The following is an 8170-nucleotide window of genomic DNA, read 5'->3' on the forward strand; positions in this document are numbered from 1 at the left end:
GTAGAGGTGTCTGAATGTCTAGAGTGACATTTTTATACTCTTGTTAGTGCACTTATTGTTTCCCATAATGCATCATGAAACCATCATGCTTTGTGTTGTGGAAAATCTGCTGATCAATGGTCAACAATGGAGCCCTTTGATGTTTTATGCTGAAATATTTATTGAAGCTTGGTCAAGGAGAAAATCAGAATTCATCCATACAACATCTGTGCATTATGCTCTCTCATATTCTGAAGTCTGCCCTCCTGCAGTCACACTTTAAACCCCAACAGATCATTTAATCTATGGGTGTGCTTGTTCCTAAAAAATCAAATGTATTTTCTAGTTATGGAGACAGTATTGCCTGCTTATGCAGTCTCATATCATATCATATCATAAGGAGTGAAGGCTTTGACCTTCACCAAGCTCTTGCACTTCCCAAACACAACAGCCTGTTGCACTATGCCCCAGAGAGGACAAGAGTCAGTGTCTATGAAGATTCCATAACACTTTGCATGCTTATTTTTACATTTAATGATTGTCACTCAACATGTTTTTTATATGAATGCATTAATACTAAGTATAAAATAAACATAAAAAAAATTACTGTTGGATTTTCCACCGGCTGACGTTGTTTACGTCATAATCCTGTGACAGCGACATTATCACCAGCGCAGAGAAAATGCGCTGAGTAATCCTGCGTACTTTTCTTTTTCCTGATGAGCTCACTTTATAGTCCTTTGCAAAGAAGACCATATAGTAAAGCAGGGGTAAGTGAACGAATAATCGATTCGGACTCAAAGACTCAACGGGAGAAGAAGTAGCCAGTCACCATCCAAAATGAGGAGCCCACTAGCACCTCTAAAACAAACCAATTAACCCGATATATAAAAAAAAACATTTTAAGCAAAGCTAGGTTAATCGACTTGTCACACCGACATGAGTGATATCAAAAGTCTTATCGAATTCTCACAAGTGTCTTTCTTATAATGTATTCCTCTCATGTAAATACATTTACACAAGTTTCTTTTTGGAATAATTTGTAGCAATACTGGACAGTTTGATTAAATTTTCTGATCAATAATTTCTTCTCTCCTGAGCTTTTTCTTTGTACTCTCTGCTCCTGCGACTCTTGCATTTGCAGAGGAGGGTAGCTGGTGATGGAGAAGCAGAGTGTCGAGTGCCGTCAGTCTCCATCAGAGATGATTTAGTCTGCTAGTACAGCTTTGCACAAACTGTAGCCTTCAGGGTTGGTTTTTTGACATGCAATCCTGTTTCTTTCTAACCGTTCAGCTCTCGCTTCTCTATGCTGTCAGGATGGATGAGATGGGTTTAATCTAATTATTGCAGCAGATGTTGGTTCTGAGCCATTTTTAAAACATTTACTCAGCCATTAAAAGTTGAGTAAGTGTAATTTTTTTCAGCCACGGCCTATTTCACACTTTGCTGCACACACTTCCTCAGTTGGCGCCTGCTCCACTGGAGGTTAAGTGCTTTGTTCAGTGTTTAATTTTAAATTCATGTCTTACACTATACATGAAGAATTAGAAGAATGTTAAACATGGTCGCTGTTATCTGTGTGTTTATATATTGAGACGTCACTTTACATTTGGACCAACTTGGCCACAGTTCTCAGGTTTAGGTCACATTAAATGTTAACAAATCAAAAGTGATATTTAAGCTTGTTGTAAGGTTGAAGCCAGGGCTGTGAAATCAAAGCCAAACTTGTTTTGCCCTGAAGGGATTGTAGAATAATCGCAGGGTCATTGTCAGGAGGAAGAAAGACTACAAAGTACATGTCTTTGTTGATTGTCATGGACCCTCAAGCCAACCAAACAAAAAAGCAGAAGAAAGGAATCCATTCATAACAAAGCAATTAAAACCTGTTCTGTTGGAAACCAAAATCCAAATATACCTTGTAGCCCTCGGGGCCGAGCAGATAGAGCGTTACTGGTTCTTTACAGGAGAATCCATTCCTCTCTCTCTTTGTCTTTAATAATCATCATTTTTTATTTCATACTTTGTCTGATGATCTAAATGTAACGCCTCAGACCCCCGCAAGTCATTTGAAAAACGGTGAGCTTTGACAGTTAATCGACTCCATTTGGTCACCTTGAGGCTCCTGTGGCAACATGTTTCAGTTTGATTCATTGCCTCCCTGTGTCAACCTCCTCTTCCTCCCCCCTCTTCCCGCCGCCTAACTAAAACCTTGTTGGGGAAATTAAAAACAGTTTAGCCTGCTGCACTGGCTTGCATCACAGGCCCATAAACACAAAGTGCTTTGGTCATGTGAGACAGAGGCACTGTGATTATCTATGCTCCTTTAACACACAAAAAATCAAATGTGGGTGCAACTGCAGGCCCTGATGTGAAAGAAGTATTTTATTAAAAAACATGAAGCCTGTTCTTTTATTGTGAAAAGCAGCACTTTTCTGTCATGTGGAAGGAGCATCTTGGACCACAGAGAACAGATATGGCTGTTTCAAAGATGGCAAGTCAATGAAATGCGTTTTGACACTGCAAAAAAGACAGAACCATAGTGACAGATGGAAATGGCTTCCATTCATGTGTGAGATGTAGGAGTAACACTTTTTGGCACTAACCTCTCAGCGGTTTCTCAAAGTGCCACCTGGTTATTGTGAGATGAAATTGAACTGAGCAGATCCATAATTCAGGATCCGAGACATCAGAAGGAAATCGACATAATAAGGCTTAATCGCCAACTTTCTGATGGCTAATGACCCTGAAATTGACTGTCGGGTTAGATTAGACAACTCAATGCTTAATGTTAACCTACTCGGGCTGAAATGAAATATGCTACTGAATTTTTTTCTTTCAAAGAGCATGTTAAGAGAAGAATAGCGACAGAAACACCAGACGGGGAGAGTCACTCTTTAGTCTTTCCCAGAGAGGCTTCTGTTTCTCGGCTATGACTGATGGACAATAACAAGGAATCCCTGCATATTCACAGTCCCTCCATATTTCATAGTTAAGTGTTGTCACTGTGGTGCTCTTTCCGTCTCTGTAAGATCTTCAGTTTTGATATTAGACTTCAAATGAAATTTAAAAAACCACAAAATCAGAGTTATGCTCCTGATAATCTTTGGTCGTCAACATATACTACATTTTGTTTTTTTTAAATTGTTCTATCAGGAATGCTAGCTAGAAAATATCGAAATTGTATTAACTGTAACCCTGCATGCATCAGTGGATGTGTCAGTGTGGCATTGCTACGCGAATTGGTATGTGTACATTTCAGTATGTTGGATGATTAATTTGTACCCCTAAATGGTTGTAGTTTAATCACGGCTAGAATCTCGGTTTCAGGATTTATTTATCTTTTTACTTTTCCGAACATTTTGGGTTCATAATGGGGCCACTGACCAGCTTGAGGTCGTCTCACACGCCCACTGACACCTGCAACACCCCTGCAAATTGGCAGGCGACAGTGGTTTAATATATGGAGCTGTGAAGAAATCATAAATCTCTTGCAAACCGGCTAATAGCAGTTTGATGCCACTGAGGAGAGGACCAGTGCAGATGCAAAGTTGTTTTTTAACTTGAAAAATAATGTATTTGCTTAGTGCATACCCAGTATTTAGAAATGGATAACCAGACTTTTTAATGCACAAAGGTCAAAGGAAAAGGACAGACTATGAAATATTTGCAGTAAAATATCTGTAGTTGTATGAAAACCTCCAACATGATTTAAAGACGCAGTTTAGAAACTGTCAAACCTTTCCACAGTGAAATATCATGTGTACAGCTTTACGGGTCTTTGCCCATAAAATTAAAGCCTGTTGGTAATCACAAAGTGTGAGTGTGTAACTCTAGATGACCTCGCAGTCACATGGCTGGCAGCACCGACGTGTTAATGAAAGTGACACGCACTCAGTTCAACCTGAAACCCGAGGCTTAAACAAATACATACAAATCACTGCGCTGATGTGTCCGACACCACCTCCACACAGCCTGGTCTCAAAGACAACATGGGAACGAGCAGTTAGCCGCCGTTCGTACAGGTAAATACACCTGTATGTTTATAATTTTATGCAAACATTATATAAATATTGTCACAACGTCGTTGCCTGCTGACTGCTGGTGCCTCCAGAAATTCAGGATAATGCACAAAGAGCTCTCTGTGGGACATGTAAGCATTCACACATGCTCTCCCACTTGAACACCATGTACTCAAACACACACACAGACATTGGGTTGGAATCTTGCTGCCATTAACATTTGTAGCCACATTCTCAATTTGCGCAGCAGATCTGACCACAAACTGTTTTCATAATCTACATAGCAGGCTTCTAATTTATCCTCTAAATATTTAAATATCTCTGGACCCATCTCATGTGTCCCAGATTGATTTATTTGTATTATTTTAAAAGAATAGTGTGTGCGTCAGGGGTCAGGAGTGTGGCGCTGAGCATGCTATTTTTTTCCAAACACAAGATGAGTGTGTTAGAGCCCATGTGCTAGTGATTTCACTACTCTCCTCTGTGTATGCTGGGATGACAGGGGCTGAGGTCTGGGCAGTCCGGTGCCGGCAGCACCACTGTCAACAAGGACCCCAAGAGTTGATAAAAAGAAGGTGCGCTGGCAGCTGATTGGCTGTTGTCCCTGCAGAAGGTCCAAAACTGAACAACATGTCATGCTCTCCTCAGACTGACGAGGTTATGCTGAGGACAATTCTTTGAGAGCAAAATACTTCAGTCAGATATTTTTCAAAACATGCTCGTTGGCTTTCTAGTTGACAGTCAAATGCAAAGATTGAAACCACTCTTTTATCTGTCCATCAAACACAAGGCCACAGCTACAGGGTGGTTATCTTACCTTAGCATAAGGAATGTAAACAGAGGGAAACTGTTAGTCTGGCTCTGTCCAAAGATTGGAAAAACTAAATCTGCCATACAGCATCTCTAAAGCTCTAATCTTGTTGTTATCATGGGGTTAAACCAATGGAGATTGAAGGACATCAGCATGATATTGTCCGGGCTATAGCACTGGATAGAGAATAGAAAAATAAAATTGGTAAAATGTCCCCATCATTTTAAATGAGACCTGTGAAGTAGTATATCTGCTGATCCTGCTTTATAATCGGACTATTTCTATTTTACCATATCAGACTGACAGACATTCAGTGGTGTACCGGGTGCTAATCTCCATCATGGGAACAACAAAATTACTTCCTGTTTGGCAATTTTTCTTCAAAGTTGTGAACTTGGGTCTGAAGATTTTGTCGGTTGCTCAACTGACCTCTGATTAGATGACATGCAATGTATGAAAAAATAACAGCAGTTCAGTAAATCATTCAAAGCAAAATCTGTTTAATTTCATGAAACACATCGACTATAAGATCTCTACTGCAGATAAACCAGGTCAGATGATCACAAAGTTTTTACTCTGCACCAAAGACTGTTTATAAAAAGCTATGTACACAATGTCCGGCACACAGTCAGTATTAGAAACAACTACTGGGAGCAGGTGTGGACTCCCTCTTGGACCTCTGGAGTGCAGGATGTTGCTGTCTGTCTGAAGGTGTCTCTGCTGTTTGTCTGGCTCATCCACACAGAATTCACATAAGATCTGTTGTGGCCCATTTGTCTCCTCACAGATCCCTTTCAGGCAGATTCTTCCGGGGTTATGTAAGTCCTTGGGTGTAAGGAAAAAATATCTCCAAATCCCAGTGGATGAGCGTGGGGTCATCTGATTACGGAATGACACGCTGTCCGTCTGAAGAATGTCATGACAGGATCCTCAGCCTTTTTAGCGTTGAGCAGCTGTTCCAAATAATGCTATAAGCACTATTAATCTTTTCTACAACCGGGGGTGGGGGGTGAACAGCAACTTCCACAAAAACACTGGATTTATTATGATAGTTAAAGCCATTCATTTTCTAATAGCTGTTCATATTCAGGGCATTGACATCTACCATCCACAGATGTGCACCTGTTAGAACGCTCTCGTCTTTGTGTATGACGTTACACACTGTTCACACACATGTGATGTGACTGCAAACAAACTGCTCCGTGTGTTTGTGTGTCCCGTGAAAGCCTTGAAGGACTTGGATGATTTTTTAAATGTATTTAGCACTTTATAAAAGATATAAATACAAAGAAATGACCAAGAAGATCAGTGCAGGGAGAGGCAGAAAGCCCAAACAGGCTTATATAAAGCCTCCACCTTTCTTGATCCAGTTGGGGGCACTGTCTCAAAAGACATCAGCCCTCGGAACACTACCAACGTCTGTGTTATTGCTCTGTGGCATGTACAGTATTTAAAGCTTGTACAAAATACATAAAAAAATGTGGCATCATACACAACACATGTCGCTTTAAGCCCACTACAGAGGATAAAGAGTCTGGATCACAATCACTTTTAACATATCGTAATATATCGGTGATATTGTGCAGCTAGCGCTTTGAACTATAATTCTTCTCCAACATATCCAGACACTGAAAATATCCTTTTGAAACATCATATTGAGACATTACTTTAAAACACATCTAGCTCCTTTTTACAGCTCCTAATTTTTGAGGCCTAAGAGGAAATCTAGGCTCTTATTTGTGAGGCCTGAAGAAATGCTTTTTTAATATTCAACAATGATTTTATTGACAGTGGCAATAGGAGAAGCCCCAACGAGGCCGGACCTCATCATAGTTAGCTGCTCCTGTGTTTGTGTGGCTCACATTTGCTCTTTTATTATCCGTCTATTCTTGCCTTTTGGCTCAACCCGCTCACACGAATGTGTTCTGAGATCATATCTGGACGACGGAGTAACAATCCTCTTGAGCAGCGTGTTGAGAATGTAATTAGGAGTTGTTTTCACGACAACTACATTTCATCAGTGTCTTAAGGGTTTCTCTTTAATGTTCAGTGTGGTGCGTGGTTCCAACACAGGAAACCCAAGAAGGTCACCCTGCTCTAAAACAGTCAATGCAGGTGGTTGTGAGACTGTGGAAGAAAGAAAACGCCTCAATGATCTCCAGTAGATGGTAGTAGTGGGTAACTCTACGTGATGGTTTTGCTCTGTAGAGAACATTTGAAATTGCTTTTGCATTAATCAAGGTAACAAACTTCAAATACATATTTAAGCACATAATATTGTGATCAGTGGTGTTGTAGCAATCATGTTTTAAATTAAAAATGTGCACAGAGACTAAAAAATACACACAGGTGAAACATTCGTCCTTGTTAAATGTGTGTGTGTGTATTATCTAGTATTACTGAAGAATAATGGTAAAGCCTGTGATCAATGAATTCTCCCATTAGCTAACTTAAGAGAAAAGACAAGCAAACAGCAGCACTTAAAAAAAGTTTGATCCAGCAGCTCAATAAAGTCAAATGTTTACCCAGGTAAAGGCCAGTTTTTCCTGAGTAGCTGTGAAAACGAGGTAAAAGAAGAGTGAATACTGGAGGGGTAGAATTTCAAACTCCATTTCTGCTGGACAATAAAGGTATTTGTTTGCTAGCAGGTTATTCATAGCAACCTGCTACTGGTGGAACTGTTTAAAAGGCAATTTCTGTGAGTTTGCTTCTTAGTTTCCTCCCCCAACAGTAAAACATTTCTTAATAATTACTATTTTCTTAATTACAATATTTCTGATAGCTCGTCCCCTCTGGCGACCTTCATTTTATAGCCTCAGTATAAATTTTGCCACTGCTGCAACAATCTTACAATATTACAACTCACATTTTCAACCTGCATTCAGTGATTTTTAGCATTTGGAGGCAGCAGAAATAAGCTGTAAACACTGACATATTATCACCTCAGGGTAGATATGCAGTTGTTAAACATTAACAGGCGCAGGGCAGATTGTATTTTGTAGTAAATTAGAACAACATTTCCTTGTTTCATTTTTTTTTACCTCCATCTTCCTTCTACTATGAAGCTTGCTGTGACTTCACTGCAGATAAAATAAGATGGTTTGAACAGCTGCACGCTGTGAAACCAAAATAATGATCTTCAACCATCTGTAGAACTGACTGGAGTTGAGGATGGTGATAATGTCTTGATTGTGGACTATGATTACAAGACTTGACATACAATATGTCAGGTACTCAACCATTACTGACAATAATTCCTCAAATCATTTACCTTCCATCATGCTACAAACTATTTACTCTAACCAATGCTGTAAATACTCTTATTTTTCTGATGTTCTCCATTACACATGGTATCTATTGC

This window comes from Paralichthys olivaceus, chromosome 3 (assembly GCF_024713975.1).
Source record: "Paralichthys olivaceus isolate ysfri-2021 chromosome 3, ASM2471397v2, whole genome shotgun sequence".
NCBI lineage: Eukaryota > Metazoa > Chordata > Actinopteri > Pleuronectiformes > Paralichthyidae > Paralichthys > Paralichthys olivaceus.